We start from the raw sequence: 20,369 nt of genomic DNA on the forward strand, positions 1-20,369 counted from the left end.
AAATTCTGTTGAAATTTGGTGATATCTCCTATTACAAAGTCAACTTTGCTAAATCATTGATATTAAACCTGGGTATGGACAGGCGTATACAGGACCAACTTAAAAGAGACCTCCCGTACAACTGGCAGGATGATGGCATACCATACTTGGGTAATACAATAACTAATTCCACTCGTACCATCGTTGCTTCAAATTTTAGACCATTGCTCGCCAAAATCGAAGAAACCCTTAAACACATAGCTAAAACTGAACTTGCGTGGTTGGGCAAATTGGCTGCATGTAAGATGTTAGTGCTCCCTCACATACTCTATATGTTTAGGACTATCCCATTACACATCCCCAATTATTTTCTTAAAGCTATCTCCAAGCTCATATGGAACTTCTTGTGGAAAGGGAAGAAGGCACGGTGTACCCCCCGTAGCCTAATTCCCCACAGGCTTGTGGAAGGGGCAGGACTAATAGATGTTTATGACTACCTGTGGTCCACTAGATTGGACCAACTCCGACAGTGGTTTAGGACCACTAATACCCCCACATGGGTTGACTTATAACGAGCCATGGCTCCGGTTCCTGATCTAGTAGCTTTCCTTATGGGTGACATTTGGAAGCCTTGGGATTTACGCCAATTCTCCCCCGTAATACAAACCTCCCTACAAGCATGGAGATTCCTCCTAAATCAAGATCACTGCATTCTCCACTCTATCAATTATCAATTTCCCCTGAGTCTCCTAGAAGCCCGTATCCCGATGCTGTCTTTGAAACAGTTTCCGAGCTATGGTATACACACTATCCAAAACTTCTTTATTGACCACAAGGCCCTTGATAGTGATCAGATAATGGCAAAGTTTGGTCTTCCTAGCCATCATTTCTTCACGTGTATCCAAATCTCCCTTTTCCTGAAGAAAAATCCTCTCCCTGCAATTAAACTACCACCTTCTGTTTGGAACTATCTTTCATGCGAATCCTCAAGGAACAAAGGCATTTCGATCTTTTATGCTCTTCTGCAGGATAAAAAGTCCTTCACGAAGACAAAACAGATCAATGCTTGGGAAGCTGACTTGGGACTCACATTTCCAGAAGATCAGTGGACCACAGCGTTTCGCGAGATCCAAAAAGCCTCACACTCTACTAGTTACTGGGCAATGTCTATTAGAATTATCAATAGATGGCAATACACGCCTTGTAGATTGTCGAAAATTTTTCCGCACACTTCTTCACTTTGTTGGAGGAACTGCGGGCAATCGGGCCACTTACTACACATGTTTTGGGAATGTCCCAACCTGATAAGTTTTTGGAATCAAGTATTCCAACTCATAACTTCCCTTACGGGTATAATTACTCTTCCCAACCCTGCTTTAGCGATCCTACATATTGGTATTGAAAAATTCCCTTACAACATGAGGGTAGTTGTTTCTAATATTCTCCTGGCAGCAAGATCCTTGGTTTTGTTACATTGGAAAACAGCCATGACCATAAACATTACGGATCTGACCAACACAGTTCATCAACATTACACCCTAGAGCGAGCATTAGCTATAAACACTTTAAAATGTAAGCAATTTGATACCGCTTGGAGTATATGGAGTGCTAAATATCGGAGGTCTTAAGTTTTGTTGACATTTCGTTCTCTGTTTATTTCTATACATCTCTGTGTTCATTTTGAGATTGTATTGTATTTTACTGCATGATGAATCTTAATCGATGCAGTAGTGTGTGCTAATGTTTTCCTTTATGTTATCACTTACTTTTTTTTTTTCCTTATAATTTGTATCACTTCATGCCCTCTCTTTTTTTTTTCTGTATCATCAAAACTTCAATAAAAATTTAATGATTAAAAAAAAATTGTTATGAGCATGTGCACCTCTTAGTGCATGACTGTGCGTACGATTTCCTTCACACCACTGCTTCCTCGCTCCCTAAACATTGCATGTATTCCTAACTGCCCGGTGTGTAGAATAATCTTCTTTTATAAGTGGTGCTATGAGCAAAAATTACCCTTTGGTGACAGGGTCACTTTAATCCTTTCACTGCCAAAGCAACTTCTCCTTTTTTTTATTATTGGCAAATAAACTATATTATTGAAAGTATTGGGACGCCTGCATTTACATGCATATGAACTGGCTTCCCAATCTTTGTCCGTAGGGTTCAATATTGAGTTGGCTCGTGCTTTGTGAAAACAGTGGGGCCATCCACAAACTGTTCCCACAACGTTGGAAGCATGAAATTGTCCAAAATGTCTTGGTATACTGACGCCTTAAGAGTCCCCTTCACTGGAACTAAGGGGCCAAGCCCAACCCCTAAAAAACAGCCCTCGAGAAACGCAACTAAAAATTGCCCACAGGGCATACCTTCCCTTCCTTCCATCCAACTCCGATCAGGACAGCACCAAGTGTCCCCTATGTCTCCAGAACAGGCCCTCGCTGGCACACCGTTTCTGGTCCTGTTCCTTCATCTCATCCTTCTGGGATCGGATCCTCTCCTACATCTTTAAAGTTACCCTGCTGAAACTGCCAAAGGACCCCCTTCTTCTCATCTTTGGATACTGGGACCCTCTCCTGCTTCCATGGTCTTCCATCAACAACCGAGTGCCCTTAAGCGGCACACCATACAAACCCTCCCATGTGGACTGGTCTCTGTGGTGCCTACTCCTTGCCAGGAAATCCATTCTAAAGAGCTGGACTTCATCTCTTCCCCCCTCCGTCGCCCAGACGCAGAAGGAACTCCTTTCACTCCTGTACAAAGATCGTTACAACGCAAACTTCAGGGACGAAAAAGCGAAGTCTCGTTTCTACGCGCGATGGCTTCCCTTCATATCTGACACTCTCCCTCCGGTGGACATCATCAACTTGGACCACTTCACCTTCTCCTATTACGACACTCGACTACCAATCTCGGGGTCGGTTCCCCCCCAATCTAATATTTGAGCCACGCCCAGGAACCTATTGACCTCCGGGACTACCCTTTGGAACCCCCCTACCTTAGGGACTCTACATGAAAACCTCGTATCCCCTTCCCCCCCTCTTTTCACCTTTTTATTTTCCTTTCTGTATGTCTTCCCCTCTTCCCCTCCCCTCCTCTCTTTTTATTATTTCTTTTTTTTCTACATCCAATCTAATACTCCTGATCCTATGATCCGTTGTTTTTTCTTATTCATGGGAAATGACATTATCCTGTTATATATACAGTGGTGTGAAAAAGTGTTTGCCCCCTTCCTCATTTCCTGTTCCTTTGCATGTTTGTCACACTTAAGTGTTTCGGAACATCAAACCAATTTAAACAATAGTCAAGGACAACACAAGTAAACACAAAATGCAATTTGTAAATGAAGGTGTTTATTATTAAAGGTGAAAAAAAATCCAAACCATCATGGCCCTGTGTGAAAAAGTGATTGCCCCCCTGGTTAAAACATACTATAACTGTGGTTGTCCACACCTGAGTTCAATTTCTCTAGCCACACCCAGGCCTGATTATTGCCACACCTGTTCACAATCAAGGCATCACTTAAATAGGAGCTGCTTGACACAGTAAGGTCCACCAGAAGATCCTTAAAAGCTACACATCATGCCAAGACCCAAAGAAATTCAGGAACAATTGAGAAAGAAAGTAATTGAGATCTATCAGTCTGGAAAGGGTTATAAAGCCATTTCCAAAGCTTTGGGAATCCAGCGAACCACAGTGAGAGCCATTATCCACAAATGGCGAAGACATGGAACAGTGGTGAACCTTCCCAGGAGTGGCCAGCCGCCCAAAATTACCCCAAGAGCGCAGCGACGACTCATCCAAGAGGTCACAAAAGACCCCACAACAACGTCCAAGGAACTGCAGGCCTCACTTGCCTCAGTTAAGGTCAGCGTTCATGCCTCCACCATCAGGAAAAGACTGGGCAAAAATGGCCTGCATGGCAGAGTTCCAAGGAGAAAACCACTGCTGAGCAAAAAGAACATCAAAGCTCGTCTCAATTTCTCCACAACACATCTTGATGATCCCCAAGACTTTTGGGACAACATTCTGTGGAGCGATGAGACAAAAGTGGAACTCTTTGGAAGGTGTGTGTCCAAGTATATCTGGCGTAGAAGGAACACTGCATTTCATAAAAAGAACATTATACCAACAGTAAAATATGGTGGTGGTAGTGTGATGGTCTGGGGCTGTTTTGCTGCTTCAGGACCTGGAAGACTTGCCGTGATAAAAGGAACTATGAATTCTGCTGTCTACCAAGAGATCCTGAAGGAGAATGTCCGACCATCTGTTCGTGTACTCAAGCTGAAACCAACTTGGGTTCTGCAGCAGGACAATGATCCTAAACACACCAGCAAGTCCACCACCGAATGGCTGAAGAAAAACAAAATGAAGACTTTGGAGTGGCCTAGCCAAAGTCCTGACCTGAATCCTATTGAGATGTTGTGGTATGACCTTAAAAAGGCCGTTCATGCTCGAAAACCCTCTAATGTAACTGAATTAGGACAATTCTGCAAAGATGAGTGGGCCAAAATTCCTCCAGGACGCTGTAAAAGCCTCATTGCACGTTATCGCAAACGCTTGGTTGCAGTTGTTGCTGCTAAGGGTGGCCCAACCAGTTATTAGGTTTAGGGGGCAATCACTTTTTCACACAGGGCCATGATGGTTTGGATTTTTTTTCACCTTTAATAATAAACACCTTCATTTACAAATTGCATTTTGTGTTTACTTGTGTTGTCCTTGACTATTGTTTAAATTGGTTTGATGTTCCGAAACACTTAAGTGTGACAAACATGCAAAGGAACAGGAAATGAGTATATATTACTTTTGCAACTATTTCTTACGCAAGATCCATCCAGTCGCTGTCAGTTTGCTGCTTTGTTCTACTAATTTCACTGCCTTCCTCTCGGTTTAAGTATTTCAGTTTATGGTCTTAGTTCATTACGATAAAGATACAATCTGCTCCCATTTTTATACACCTCATCTGCGATGATGGTTCCGCAATATCGTACTTGTTACTATTGCATCTGTATTTGTGTCTTTATTTATTTCTCAATAAATACTCTTTAAAAAAAAAAACAGCCCTCACACCATAATCCCCCCTCCACCCAATGCTTTGGACCGGTGCACAAAGCAAGGTCCATAAAGACATGGATGAGCGAGTTTGGGGTGGAGGAACTTAATTGATCTCAACCCGATAGAATACCTTTGGGATGAATTAGAGCCCCAACTGCGAGCCAGGCCTTCTCATCCACATCAGTGCCTGACCTCACAAATGCGCTTCTGGAAGAATGGGTCAAACATTCCCATAGACACCCCCCTAAACCTTGTGGACGGCCTTCCCAGAAGAGGCGGAGCTGTTATAGCTGCAAAGGGCGGAGCCAACTCAATATTGAACTCTACGGACTAATGCCCTGTACACACGGTCGGACATTCCAACCACAAAATCCATTTGATTTTTTTCCAACGGATTTTGTCCGAAAACTGTGTTGCATACACACGGTCGCACAAAGTTGTCGGAAAATCCGATCGTTCTGAACGAGGTGACGTCACATTGGGACTATAAACAGGGCCAGTAGCCAATATCTTTTGTCTCTTAGTTTATTCTGAGCATGCGCGGCACTTTGTCTGTTGGAATTGTCTACACACGATCGGAATTTACGCAATTGGATTTTGTTAGATCTCAAACTCTGTGCATTGGAAAATCCAACGGAAAAAGTCAGATAGAGCACGCACACACATGAACGGATTTTCCAACAACATAATCCGATCGGACTTTTTCCATCGGAATTTCCGTCCGCGTGTACAGGGAATAAGACTGGGATGCCATTAACGTTCATGTGTAAAGGCAGGCGTCCCAATACTTTTGGCAATATAGTGTATGATTAAATGGATGTTTTTTGGCTTGGTAGTTGGTAGGTCTAACTTTATATGCTGCATGATATTTGTGCAACTGTTTATCATATCTATGATTTTATCTATACACTAAAACTAGTGCACACAAATAATAATTGAATGCCCAGGGAAGAGGTTTTTGGCTTCGCCACTACGATGGGTTTGCCGCAAATCCCGCATGAGAAAAGGTATTTTGCTTATTCGCCGAGGAATGTCTCGAATTTGTAAACCTGCGTTATATCTCTCTGATCTTTTGTGACTGTTGATTGTCGTATCTTTCTAAAAATTATTTATATATATATACTCACTGTTCCTGAGATCAATAAATTCTCCTGATGAAGCCAATCACCAAGGCGAAACTTGTAGAGACGAAATCAGTCAGCACAGGTATTAGTACTGTAATATCAATACTTACCCTTTGCATGTTTGTTTTTAATGTTCTAATAAATTTCTACCTTTTATAAACGATTTGTTATAATTTTGCCCCTTAAAAATCCCAAACGCATCTTCAAAATTTCAGCAAATCCCGCATGTTCATGGCTTGTGAACCCGGCAAAGCTGGAATCCTCCATACCAACCATAATGCACTGCTTGGCCTTAGAACTTCCGATGAGATAATACGAGGGGTATTCAGAAGTGCTAATAAGAGGGGGTTTTGGATAAGCCGGCCCACTTTACTATAAAAGGGGAGGTTCCCGGCAGCCATATTGCCAATGCGTTGTGAAATAGGAAGACATAAGCAGAGCTGCTAATAAAATGCTCAGGGGGGAGATTAGTGTGGGGGGGGGGGGTTGGCATTTATATCAATGGCGACGCCGTGCTGATATACCCCTGTAAAAGTAGATGGGAAGCGTCCGCACACCAAATAGCTATCCCAGTCATCTTGGGTCATCTTGGGTCATGAAGAGAATATTTGGATCTGGAACCCGAAATGCCACATTTAAAGGTTTGAGTTTATTCCAAACATAAAATTCAGTGCAAAGCCAGCAAGTTTCAGGGGGGGCCAAACATTGCCCCCTTCATCAGGGCTGTAAACATAGCACAAGTGGTAACCGAACCTCCAACTCCGATTGGCAGAAATGCAGCCCCCCCCCCAGACTTGTAAAGGAACCTCCAGTCCACCGTGCTCTTCTTTCTCCTACAGACACTTAATATTGTACCGCTGCCCAGCCCCGAACATACTGCTTTTTGTTACAGCCAAATATTTCTGTATAGGGCAAGGCTAAGTGACTAAACTACGCATGCAAACATAAGAACTGGGGGGGGGGGGCAGAAAAATGGCAGCAGGTGTCTGGACTGATGAGTCCAAAATGTGGAATATTTGGCTGTAGCAGGAGGCAGTTTATTGGGGGAAGGGCTGGAGAGCTCTACAATAAAGAGTGTGTCTGCCGCCAACTGTGAAGCATGGTGGATGTCCCTTGTAAGATTGTTGGAGATTTGGTCAGGATCAATGGTTGTCCTCAATGCTGAGAAATACAGGCAGATACTTACCCATCATGCCATACCATTAGGGAGGATTGTGATTGGGCCTCCGAATTTATTCTGCTGCGGGACAACCAACCCCAAACCTACAGCCAATGTCATTAAGGCGGGCCATAGAGAGAGTACATTTTTTTTTTTTGCCCCCCCACAGAGCCCTGATCTCACCATCGTGGAGTCTGTCTGGGATTACATGAGGAGACAGAAGGATTTGAGGCAGCCGACATCCACAGGAGATCTGTGATCAGTTCTCTCCAAGATGTTCGGAAACAACCTACCTGCCGATTTCCTTAAAAAACGGTGAGAAAAAAAAAACGAGAAAAGCTTGAAAAAAAATGTACGCTGTTCTAAAGGGAGGTCACACCAAATATTCATTTCATTTGGATTTCTTTTTTCTTTTTTTTTCATTTGCCTTCCAATTTGTCAATTGATAAAAATAAAGTATAATATATATAAATATTGTAGACATGTCACTGGAGAAGTGGTTGAGGGGGTGTACATCTCACCTAGGTTGCTACACAGTGTGAGATGGTAAATCCAGGATGGATCAGTTTCTCAGCAGCAATATGCTGCTGAGTTGTTATTTAATCTTGCCGGGCCTGGGTTTATATGGAATGGCAGGTAGGTTTGGTAGAGGGACCTGTCATTCCACACCCCCCATCCCTCGTTCCAGTTCTGGGTTTTGGATCAGGTGAGCTTTGATCCTAATTAGCCTGGGAAGGTAAAGGCTCTGCGGGCCTGCAGGTGATTGCTCTCAGCCAGGGAAACGAACAGTCTGTGTGTTTGAGGAAGCTGCAAGCACAGCCATTGCTGGAGCTCAAATCCACCCTGCGATATCCAGGCGAAAGACGCTGTGTTTATAAGTGTCAGATAGGTGAGAAGAACCTGTTAGTAAGCGCCCAGCCAGGCTAGGTTGTTTGTTTTTGTTATTATTTTGTTCCTGTTATACACAAGAAGCACGGTGTTGCTGTATACTTTGTTTGTTGGACTGTTTGTACCACGAATAAACGCCAAGGTCTACTTTATAAAGTCCAAGTCTGCTGTGAACTGTGTCCAAACACACCCTACCCCGGGAAGATCCCTTACAATTGGTGGAGGTAGCGGGCAACACGGTTGCTAGGGGCAATGGTGTGGACAGACTTGGCTACAGCTGCTGATGTCCTGGGTGAAAGCTGCAACTACACTCCAAGAACAGTCCAGCAACATGGAGGAGATGCTGAAGCAGTTTATGCAAGTGAGTTTGCAACAACAGCAGGCTCAGACAGAGGCCAATAGACGACATGAACAGTCCATGGCTGCACAACAACAACTTATCGAGCACCTGATAGCAAATCGAGAGGCGCCTGTGGTTGCTAATCCACCCACAGTGATGGGAGCCGCTCCAGAGATTTTTTTTGGGAGAAGGACTGTGCAGAAAGCGCTGCAAAAGATGACTGCTGAGGACGATGTTGAGGCCTTTCTAACAGTATTTGAGCACGTGGCTGAGCGAGAGAAGTTACCAGCCGCTGAGTGGGCAGAGGTAATTGCGCCCTATTTAACAGGTGAACCCCAAAAGGCCTACTATGACCTCAGTGAGCAAGAGGTTAAGGACTATACTCGGCTAAAAGAGGAGATACTTGCCCGACTAGGAGTTACTACTGCAGTCCGTGCCCGGAGGGTACGCAACTGGAGCTACAGTCTGGACAAATCAGCGAGGTCCCAGATGTATGACCTAATCCATTTGGCAAGAAAGTGGTTGGAGCCAGACACTTCTACTCCTGCACAAATCCTAGAGAAGGTCGTGATGGATCGCTACCTCCGAGCCCTTCCTACTGACCTGCAACGCTGGGTGGGACAAGGTGATCCTAAGAATGCAAACGAACTTGTCAACCTTGTGGAGAGGTTCCAGGCGACTGAGGACTACCTCCGTGATGTTCCTGCAGCATCTTCACCTCCCCGGAGCGCCAGATCTGTGCCGTCAGCTGGTAAGAGACTTCCATCTATTGGGGGAGTGTGGAGGGGTGCTGATGGAGGGAAAAGGGCTCAAGTGGTGTCTCAGGGACAGAAGACTGGTGATGGTCCCGGGTGGCTAAGGGGCTCTGAAAAGGACTCCTTGCCAAAGAGACCAGGCCCTATCCAGTGTTGGAGATGCCATGAGGCGGGACACGTGTCTGCCCATTGCCCTCTTACCACTGAACCCATGGAGTGTGACGCTAGCCGGCGTCAGTCGCTGTTTGCGGAACCATCTTGTGCTGCAGTTCCTGGACTAGAGACTGAACCGCAAATCTGCAATATTACCATCAATGACCTTCCCGTTGAGGCGTTAATGGACTCGGGAAGCCTCGTAACCTTGGTGCATGCTAGCCTGGTGGCTGGGGACTTAGAGTCTAAAAAGCATATGAGTGTTGTGTGCATACATGGTGATACAAAAGTGTACCCTATAGTGCTGGCTAAAGTCGGGACTGAACAAGGCACCGTACAATATGAAGTGGGTGTGGTAAAAAACCTCATGCATAATGTAATATTGGGGCGCGATTTTCCATTATTCTGGGCTCTCTGGGAAAAAAGAAAAATCCCCAAAAGGAGTGAGGATACCTCTAAGGGGGTTGCTTTGTCCCCTGTGAATGATAGAAGTGTGCAGGATGAAAATGATTGTTCTCCTTTGCAGGTCCTGGCTGGGGAGGAGGAGGCCCCTCCCACTGAGCAAAATATACTAGACTTAGAGGTGTCTAGCGATAATTTTGGGGCTGCACAATTACAGGACCCCACTCTCAAAAATGCGAGAGAGCAGGTTGCTGTTATGAATGGGGTACCTCAGGAACCAGATGCTGAAAAAAGATTTCCACATTTTTCGGTGACTAATGATCTTTTCTATAGAGTCAATAAGATTAAGGATGAGATTGTGGAACAGCTTCTGGTACCTAAGCCGTACCGGCGTCAGGTGCTTGACATGGCACATAACCATGTTCTTGGGGGACACTTGGGGACTGACAAAACGCGAGAGAGGGTTCTCCAGAGGTTTTTTTGGCTGGCGATATATGATGACATTAAAAAATACTGCGAGTCGTGCCCCACATGTCAGGTTAGTGCCCCAGTGTCACATTTTCGCAGTCCTTTGGTTTCGCTCCCTATTATAGAGGTGCCTTTTGAGCGTATTGCCATGGATTTAGTGGGTCCCGTGGTAAAGTCAGCTAGAGGACACCAGTATATTTTGGTAGTCCTGGATTATGCGACCCGCTATCCTGAGGCTGTACCCTTAAGAAACACTGCATCTAAAACAATTGCACGTGAGTTGTTTTATATGTTCTCTAGGACTGGGATCCCCAAAGAAATCCTAACTGACCAAGGTACGCCATTTATGTCAAAACTGATGAAGGAATTATGCAAACTATTTAAAGTCTCACACATCCGTACCTCTGTATACCACCCCCAGACGGACGGATTGGTGGAGAGATTTAATAAAACTTTGAAACATATGTTGAAGAAAGTGGTGGCAAAAGATGGTCGTGACTGGGATCATTTATTACCCTACCTCATGTTTGCTATTAGGGAGGTGCCCCAAGCATCCACAGGGTTCTCACCATTCGAGTTGGTCTATGGTCGTCACCCTAGGGGTCTACTGGACATTGCAAAAGAGACATGGGAGAGTGAGTCCACCCCATACAAGAGTGTTATTGAGCATGTAGCACAAATGCAGGACCGTATAGCCACTGTAATGCCCCTGGTAAGGGAACACCTCCAGAGAGCTCAAGAGGCCCAAAGTAGAATTTACAACCGGTCCGCAAGAATCAGGACATTCAACCCAGGCGATAGGGTCCTTATACTAGTCCCCACTGTTGAGAGTAAATTCTTAGCGAAGTGGCAAGGTCCTTATGAAATTGTTGAAAAGATCAGTGAGGTGAACTACAAGGTGCACCAACCAGGTAGAAGGAAGCCTTTCCAAGTTTATCACATAAACTTGATCAAGCCCTGGAAAGACAGGGAATCCTTGGTGGCGACAAATACTGTTAATAATTTGTCACCACCAATCCCTCCAGTCAAAGTAGGTGATGCTCTATCAGTGTCACAGAAACAGGAGGCTCTGGAATTTTTACAGAAAAACAAAAACAAGTTCTCTGACCTCCCAGGGCGTACACACCTCATCCATCATCACATTGAAACTGAGCCTAGAAGCAGAGTAAACCTAAAGCCCTATAGGATACCGGAGGCACATAGAAAAGCCGTATCTGACGAGGTAAAACGTATGCTTGATCTGGGGGTAATTGAGGTGTCACAGAGTGACTGGTCCAGCCCGATTGTGCTAATCCCAAAGCCCAATGGAACTTGGAGGTTCTGTAACGATTTCAGAAAGTTGAATGAGATCTCCAAGTTCGATGCGTATCCTATGCCCAGGGTAGATGAGTTGATTGAGAAGTTAGGTAACGCCAGGTACATAACCACCCTCGATCTCACAAAGGGCTACTGGCAGATTCCACTTTCTGGCGAGGCTAAAAAGAAAACTGCTTTCTCCACCCCTGATGGGCTATTCCAGTATGTAGTGATGCCATTCGGGTTACATGGAGCGCCTGCAACTTTCCAGAGGTTGATGGACTTGATTCTGCGACCACATCGTGATTACTCAGCCGCCTACCTCGATGATGTGGTCATTTTTAGCCCTGATTGGGAAAGTCACCTCTGTAAGGTACAGGCCGTGTTGGATACCATAAGTGATGCAGGGTTGACCATAAATGCCGAGAAGTGTGCTCTAGCCCTAGAAGAGGCCAAATATCTGGGCTACATTGTTGGGAGAGGATTGATTAAGCCACAGCTAAATAAAATTGAGGCAATACAGAATTGGCCTAGACCCCTGACAAGGAAACAGGTTAGAGCTTTCCTGGGTATTACCGGTTATTACCGTAGATTTGTGCCGAACTTTGCCTCAGTTGCTGCTCCACTAACTGACTTGACAAAGGGCGGAAAGACAGCAATGGTCACGTGGACCCCAGAGGCCGAGAAGGCTTTCCAAAGCCTTAAGTCTGCCTTGTGCCAACCACCTGTGTTAGTTACCCCCGATTTCAGGCGAGAATTTCTGGTCCAGACAGATGCCTTTAACACAGGCTTAGGTGCAGTACTCTCACAAGTAGTGAATGGTGAGGAGCATCCGGTGACGTACTTGAGTAGAAAACTAACCCCGGCCGAGAAAAATTATGCCATTGTGGAGCGAGAATGTTTGGCAGTGAAGTGGGCCCTAGAATCGTTAAAGTATTACTTGCTAGGCAGGAAATTCAAGTTGGTGACAGACCATGCCCCCCTAACATGGATGAAGTTAAACAAGGAGAGAAATGCAAGAGTGACTAGATGGTTTCTGTCCTTACAAAACTTTAATTTCACTGTGGAACACAGGCCAGGGAAATTACAGGCAAATGCTGACGCATTGTCGAGGGTGAGTTGTCTGTGGGGACAAAAGGCTCAGCCCTCCGGTCTGAAAAAGAGGGGGGGGATATGTAGACATGTCACTGGAGAAGTGGTTGAGGGGGTGTACATCTCACCTAGGTTGCTACACAGTGTGAGATGGTAAGTCCAGGATGGATCAGTTTCTCAGCAGCAATATGCTGCTGAGTTGTTATTTAATCTTGCCGGGCCTGGGTTTATATGGAATGGCAGGTAGGTTTGGTAGAGGGACCTGTCATTCCACACCCCCCATCCCTCGTTCCAGTTCTGGGTTTTGGATCAGGTGAGCTTTGATCCTAATTAGCCTGGGAAGGTAAAGGCTCTGCGGGCCTGCAGGTGATTGCTCTCAGCCAGGGAATGAACAGTCTGTGTGTTTGAGGAAGCTGCGAGCACAGCCACTGCTGGAGCTAAAACCCACCCTGCGATATCCAGGCGAAAGACGCTGTGTTTATAAGTGTCAGATAGGTGAGCAGAACCTGTTAGTAAGCGCCCAGCCGGGCTAGGTTGTTTGTTTTTGTTATTATTTTGTTCCTGTTATACACAAGAAGCACGGTGTTGCTGTATATTTTGTTTGTTGGACTGTTTGTACCACGAATAAACGCCAAGGTCTGCTTTATAAAGTCCAAGTCTGCTGTGAACTGTGTCCAAACACACCCTACCCCGGGAAGATCCCTTACAATATGTATACACTGTGTATATATATATATATATATATATATATATATATATATATATATATATATATATATATATATATATATATATATATATATATATATATATATATGGAATATACATTTCATACATACTATATATGCATATTTATTTTAGAAGATATATATATATATATATATATATATAGAAGTTCCTTCTTTCCACTGGATATATTAAGTTTATTCTAAAATAAATATGCATATATATATATATATTTGTATATATATATATATATATATATATATATATATATATATATATATATATATATATATATATATATATATATATATATACTAAAATAAATATATATATTTTAAAATAAATATCAATATATATAAATATGTATACACTGTATATATATATATATATATATATATATATATATATATATATATATATATATATATATATATATATATATATACAGTGTATACATATTTATATATATTGATATTTATTTTAATATATATATATATTTATTTTAGTATATATATATATAGGAAGATTTTACCCCCCCCCCCCACCCCCTCCTGACCAGAGCACTTTTTGCGTTTCAGCACTGCGTTGCTTTAACTGACAATTGCGCGGTCGTGGCGACGTTACACCCAAACAAAATTGACGTCCTTTTTTCTCCCACAAATAGATCTTTCTTTTGGTGGTATTTGATCACCTCTGCATTTTTTGGGGTTTTTTTGCGCTTTAAACAAAAAAAAAGAGCGACTATTTAAAAAAAAAAAAAAAAAAAAAAGCATTATTTTTTACTTTTTGCTATAATAAATATCCCCCTAAAAATATATAAAAAATATATTTTTTCCATCAGTTTAGGCCGATACGTATTCTTCTACATATTTTTGGTAAAAAAAAAAAATCGCAATTAGCGATTATTGATTGGTTTGCGCAAAAGTTATAGCGTCTACAAAATAGGGGATAGTTTATGGCATTTTTATTGTTATTTTTTTATTAGTAATGGCGGCGATCTGCGATTTTTATCAGGACTGCGACATTACGGCGGACACGTCGGACAATTTTGACACATTTTTGGGACCATTGTCATTTTTACAGCGATCAGCACTATACAAATGCACTGATTACTGTAAAAATGTCACTGGCAGGGAAGGGGTTAACCACCAGGGGGCGATCAAGGGGTAAATAACTAAGTAACTAAATGTGTTCCCTATTGTGTGTTCTAACTGAAGGGGGGGGGGATGGGACTGTGCAGAGGAGATGACAGATCGCTATTCATACTCTGTATGAACACACAATCTGTCTGTTCTCCCCTTTAGAGAACCGGGATCAGGGTGTGTTTACACACACAGATCCCGTTTCTCCTTGTGCCCCGAGCGATCGCGGGAGCCCCGTCGGTGATCGCGACCGCCGGGCACTCGCATCGGCTTTGTAGGCGCGCCCCCTAGTGGGCAAATGTAGAAGTGACGTAACATGACGGCGATTCGCGCAGCCGAGCCATGTTTCCGCAGTACAACTGCGCCAGCTGGTCGGCAAGCGGTTCGGCTCGGCATGGTGTTATGGGACAGTTTGTTTTTGGTCGGCAGCCTGGTGACAGCAAATTCTGGCAAAACATTAAGAAGCCTATTCTGGAATTCTGGAATTTTTGCTTGTGCAACTAGTGTAGGTTCATTTATTTTGTTGACTTGTGGTAGTTTGGTGAGTCTGCGATTGGGTCTGGGTTACTCCAGGTCAGGCTGGAGGGTTCTACAGGGCAGGTCTCTGGTGCCTCCCCCTTGTTCTAGAAGCTTGAAGAAGCTTCTAGAACCAGAATTGCAGTACAGTTTCCTACATAGCCCTAATCCCTAACAATGCCGTGTTCCATAAGAACATATCCTTTCCCTACAGTTGCTTTGTACCCCCTTCTGTAATAGTAAGGGGCTGACGTATTGAATAGTCCCCCTTATTGGCTCTTCTAATCCCCCACCCTGCTGACCAATAAAGGGCAGAAGTAACGAGATCTTCCCTCTCCTCTAGGGGGTTCCACCTTTTTCTCAAGTCAAATCTGAACACTTTAGCGGTGCACTGCAATTCATTTTTTTTAATAGTATAAAATATACATATATTTTGCTATTTAATAACATTTAGACTCATATGAAGTTAATAACCAGAGTCCCCCTTTACATCTGAATCCACAGAGTTCCCCCTTTACATCTGAATCCACAGAGTTCCCCTTTTACATCTGAATCCACAGAGTTCCCCTTTTACATCTGAATCCACAGAGTTCCCCTTTTACATCTGAATCCACAGAGTTCCCCTTTAACTGTAAGGGGGGACTCTGCAGACTCTGATGTAAGGTAGAACTCTGGGAACTCTAACATAAGGGATGCTCTGGGCACCCAGATTTAAGGGGGGACACTGAGAACTCTCATGTACGGAAAGGACTCTGGTGTAAGGAGGAAAACTGAGAAATCTGATGTACGGAGAGGACTCTGGTGTAAGGGGGAACTCTGATGTATGGAGAGGACTGTGATGTAAGGGGAAACACTGAGAACTCTGATGTATGTAGAGGACTCTGATGTACGGAGAGGACTCTGATGTAAGGGGGAACACTGAGAACTCTGATGTATGTAGAGGACTCTGATGTACGGAGAGGACTCTGATGTAAGGGGGAACACTGAGAACTCTGATGTACAGAGAGTATTCTGATGTAAGGGGGAACATTGAGAACTCTGGTGTACGGAGAGGACTCTGATGTAGGGGGAACACTGAGAACTCTGATGTACGGAGAGGATCCTGATGTAAGGGGAACACTGAGAGCTCTGATGCACAGAGAGGACTCTGATGTAAGGGAGAACACTGTGGCCTCTGGTGTAAAGGGGAACTCTGATGTATGGAGAGGACTCTGATGTAAGGGGGAACACTGAGAACTCTGATGTACGGAGAGGACTCTGATGTAAGGGGGAACACTGAGAACTCTGATGTATGGAGAGGAGTCTGATGTAAGGAGGAACACTGAGAACTCTGATGTATGGAGAGGACCCTGATGTAAGGAGGAACACTGAGAACTCTGATGTATGGAGAGGACTCTGATGTAAGGAGGAACACTGAGAACTCTGATGTATGGAGAGGACTCTGATCTAAGGGGGAACACTGATAACTCTGGTGTACGGAGAGGGCTGTGATGTAAGGGGGAACACTGAGAACTCTGATATACGGAGAGGACTGTGATGTAAGGGGGAACACTGAGAACTCTGATGTACGGAGAGGACTGTGATGTAAGGGAGAACAATGTGACCTCTGGTGTAAAGGGGAACTCTGATGTAAGGGGGAACACTGATAACTCTGATGAACGGAAAGGACCCTGATGTAAGGGGGAACACTGTGACCTCTGGTGTAAAGGGGAACTCTGATGTAAGGGGTGCTCTGAGAACCCTGATTCCCCTTAGTGTACTCACTCAGAGGTGGGAGAGAGAAGGGGGGAGACTTTAGCACAGACAGGGATGGATGGTGAGCTCACTCACCCCTTGGCAGTCAGCACCTCTCATCCAGATGCATCTGGAAGCCATTATCTGGTCTGAATCATGTGTCCGGGTTATAGGCAGCCTGAAACCCAGAAGCATGATTCTAAACCCGAACTGTCCGGGTGAATCCCAGACAGGTGGCAACCCTACTCTCCTCTCTGTGCCTTATCCTTCTATCTGCTAATGTTGGTCTTCTCCTGCCTTTATTGGACTGAAGGAGAGCCTAACCCCTCCTTAAAGGTACAGGAGAACACCAAACACCCAGCAAGTAGCACAATGGCTGCAAAGGTGCGGGACCAATACAAACACCAATGTGATAATGAAAAAACTTGCCCCGCCCCCATCTATAGCTGGCTATCGCAGTAAGCGGCATTGGAGGGCTAAAGCCGGTAACAACAAAGCCCGGGGAATGCCCAGGAAAAAACCCAAGTCTACTTACCAACCAGCCCACAGACAACCGGATTACCTGTTATTACCCGGAGGGCAGTGATAAAGGTCCCGTCCAGAGATCTGTACAATACGCCTCCTGATTGGTTCAGGTTGTGTAGGGCCCCCACCGGTCACACCGAATCTGACTGTGAAAATCGTGCAACTTCACTCGAAATTGTGCGATTTCAAAGCCACGCGTCACGTGGGACTTGGCGGACATCCGTCTGACTTCATGCACAGACGTCTCCGCAAACCGAACTCGCCAAAAATAGTTCAGGAACCTTATTTTTTTTCCAATCAGTGCGGCACCGCAAAGTCGCCGTTTCCCCCGATTTAAACAGTTCCATCTCCGACATTAGGGGGTGACTTGTCATGTGATTTGGACCCGTCAAATTGCGTGACGTGAAGTGGCACCGGTGTGACCGGGGGGTTCAGCCTCAAAGTACGTGTTTCAGAATTTATCACCTTTACAAATTCTATAGTGATGGATTATTAGTAATGCCTTCTGTGTTGTCAGTCCGTGCTGATTGGAAATGCACACACTGAAATATTTTGTTTTCGGAATTTCGTTTCCGTCCGAAAAATACATTTATTTAGTTACTCCCGGATTTCGTTTTTATTAATTTTGTTTTGTTAAAAAAAATGCATTCGTCCGAAAATCCGAAATAATTAAGACCGAATCTGTCATTGAAGGATTATGGTGTCTGTGGAATGTTCTAAGAAGATTCGACGGAGCAGCGAAACTGTACGACGGCCGCCATCGTACATTTCCCGTCTAATGTTCCGCCTACAATTTATAGTAGAATTCTAATGTTGTATGACACTAGTAATAATTATATTTATTGATTATTATTACTAGTCAACCAGCATTAGAATTCTTCTATAGCCTATGGGCGGGGCATTTGACCATAAATGTCCACTGGTGGCGAATGCTTCACCGAATCTTCATGTCGAATCTTTTCTCTCTATGTAAAATAATCTTGGACTAATAGAGTTAGGTTAGGCACATTCAACCTTTTTTTCTATTGTCTCTATAATGTCGAATCTCTTCTCTCTATGTCGAATCTTTTCTCTCTATGTCGAATCTTTTCTCTTTATGTCAAATCTTTTCTCTCTATGTCGAATCTCTTCTCTCTATGTCGAATCTTTTCTCTTTATGTCAAATCTTTTCTCTCTAGGTCGAATCTTTGCTCTCTATGTCGAATAATCTTGGACTAATATAGTTAGGTTAGGCACATTCGACCTTTTTTGCTATTGTCTCTATAATGTCGAATCTTTTCTCTCTATGTTGAATCTTTTCTCTCTATGTTGAATTTTTTCTCTCTATGTCAAATCTTTTCTCTCTATATCGAATCTCTTCTCTCTATGTCGAATCTTTTCTCTTTATGTCAAATCTTTTCTCTCTAGGTCAAATAACCTTGGACTGATAGATTTAGGTTAGGCACATTCGACCTTTTTTACTATTGTCTCTATAATGTTGAATCTTTTCTCTCTATGTCGAATCTTTTCTCTTTATGTCAAATCTTTTCTCTCTATGTCGAATCTTTTCTCTCTATGTCGAATCTTTTCTCTCTATGTCGAATCTTTGCTCTCTATGTCGAATAATCTTGGACTAATAGGGTAAGGTTAGGCACATTCAACCTTTTTTTGCTATTGTCTCTATAATGTCGAATCTGTTCTCTCTATGTTGAATCTTTTCTCTCTATGTTGAATTTTTTCTCTCTATGTCAAATCTTTTCTCTCTATATCGAATCTCTTCTCTCTATGTCGAATCTTTTCTCTTTATGTCAAATCTTTTCTCTCTAGGTCGAATCTTTGCTCTCTATGTCGAATAATCTTGGACTAATAGAGTTAGGTTAGGCACATTCGACTTTTTTTGCTATTGTCTCTATAATGTTGAATCTTTTCTCTCTATGTCGAATCTTTTCTCTCTATGTCGAATCTTTTCTCTCTAGGTCAAATCTTTGCTCTCTATGTCAAATAACCTTGGACTGATAGATTTAGGTTAGGCACATTCGACCTTTTTTACTATTGTCTCTATAATGTTGAATCTTTTCTCTCTATGTCGAATCTTTTCTCTTTATGTCAAATCTTTTCTCTCTATGTCGAATATCTTCTCTCTATGTCGAATCTTTTCTCTCTATGTCGAATCTTTTCTCTTTATGTCAAATCTTCTCTCTATGTCGAATCTTTTCTCTCTATGTCGAATCTTTTCTCTCTATGTCGAATCTCTTCTCTCTATGTCGAATCTTTTCTCTTTATGTCAAATCTTTTCTCTCTAGGTCGAATCTTTGCTCTCTATGTCGAATAATCTTGGACTAATAGAGTTAGGTTAGGCACATTCGACCTTTTTTGCTATTGTCTCTATAATGTTGAATCTTTTCTCTCTATGTCGAATCTTTTCTCTCTATGTCGAATCTTTTCTCTCTAGGTCAAATCTTTGCTCTCTATGTCAAATAACCTTGGACTGATAGATTTAGGTTAGGCACATTCGACCTTTTTTACTATTGTCTCTATAATGTTGAATCTTTTCTCTCTATGTCGAATCTTTTCTCTTTATGTCAAATCTTTTCTCTCTATGTCGAATCTTTTCTCTCTATGTCGAATCTTTTCTCTCTATGTCGAATCTTTGCTCTCTATGTCGAATAATCTTGGACTAATAGGGTAAGGTTAGGCACATTCAACCTTTTTTTGCTATTGTCTCTATAATGTCGAATCTTTTCTCTCTATGTTGAATCTTTTCTCTCTATGTTGAATCTTTTCTCTTTATGTCGAATCTTTTCTCTCTATGTCGAATCTTTTCTCTTTATGTCAAATCTTTTCTCTTTATGTCGAATCTTTGCTCTCTATGCCAAATAACCTTGGACTGATAGATTTAGGTTAGGCACATTCAACCTTTTTTGCTATTGTCTCTATAATGTCGAATCTTTTCTCTCTATGTCGAATCTTTTCTCTCTATGTCGAATCTTTTCTCTCTATGTTGAATCTTTTCTCTCTATGTTGAATCTTTTCTCT

The sequence above is a fragment of the Lithobates pipiens genome, unplaced genomic scaffold, assembly GCF_037356315.1.
Source record: "Lithobates pipiens isolate NorthernLeopardFrog02 unplaced genomic scaffold, aLitPip1_a1.2 Scaffold_13, whole genome shotgun sequence".
NCBI classification, from domain to species: domain Eukaryota; kingdom Metazoa; phylum Chordata; class Amphibia; order Anura; family Ranidae; genus Lithobates; species Lithobates pipiens.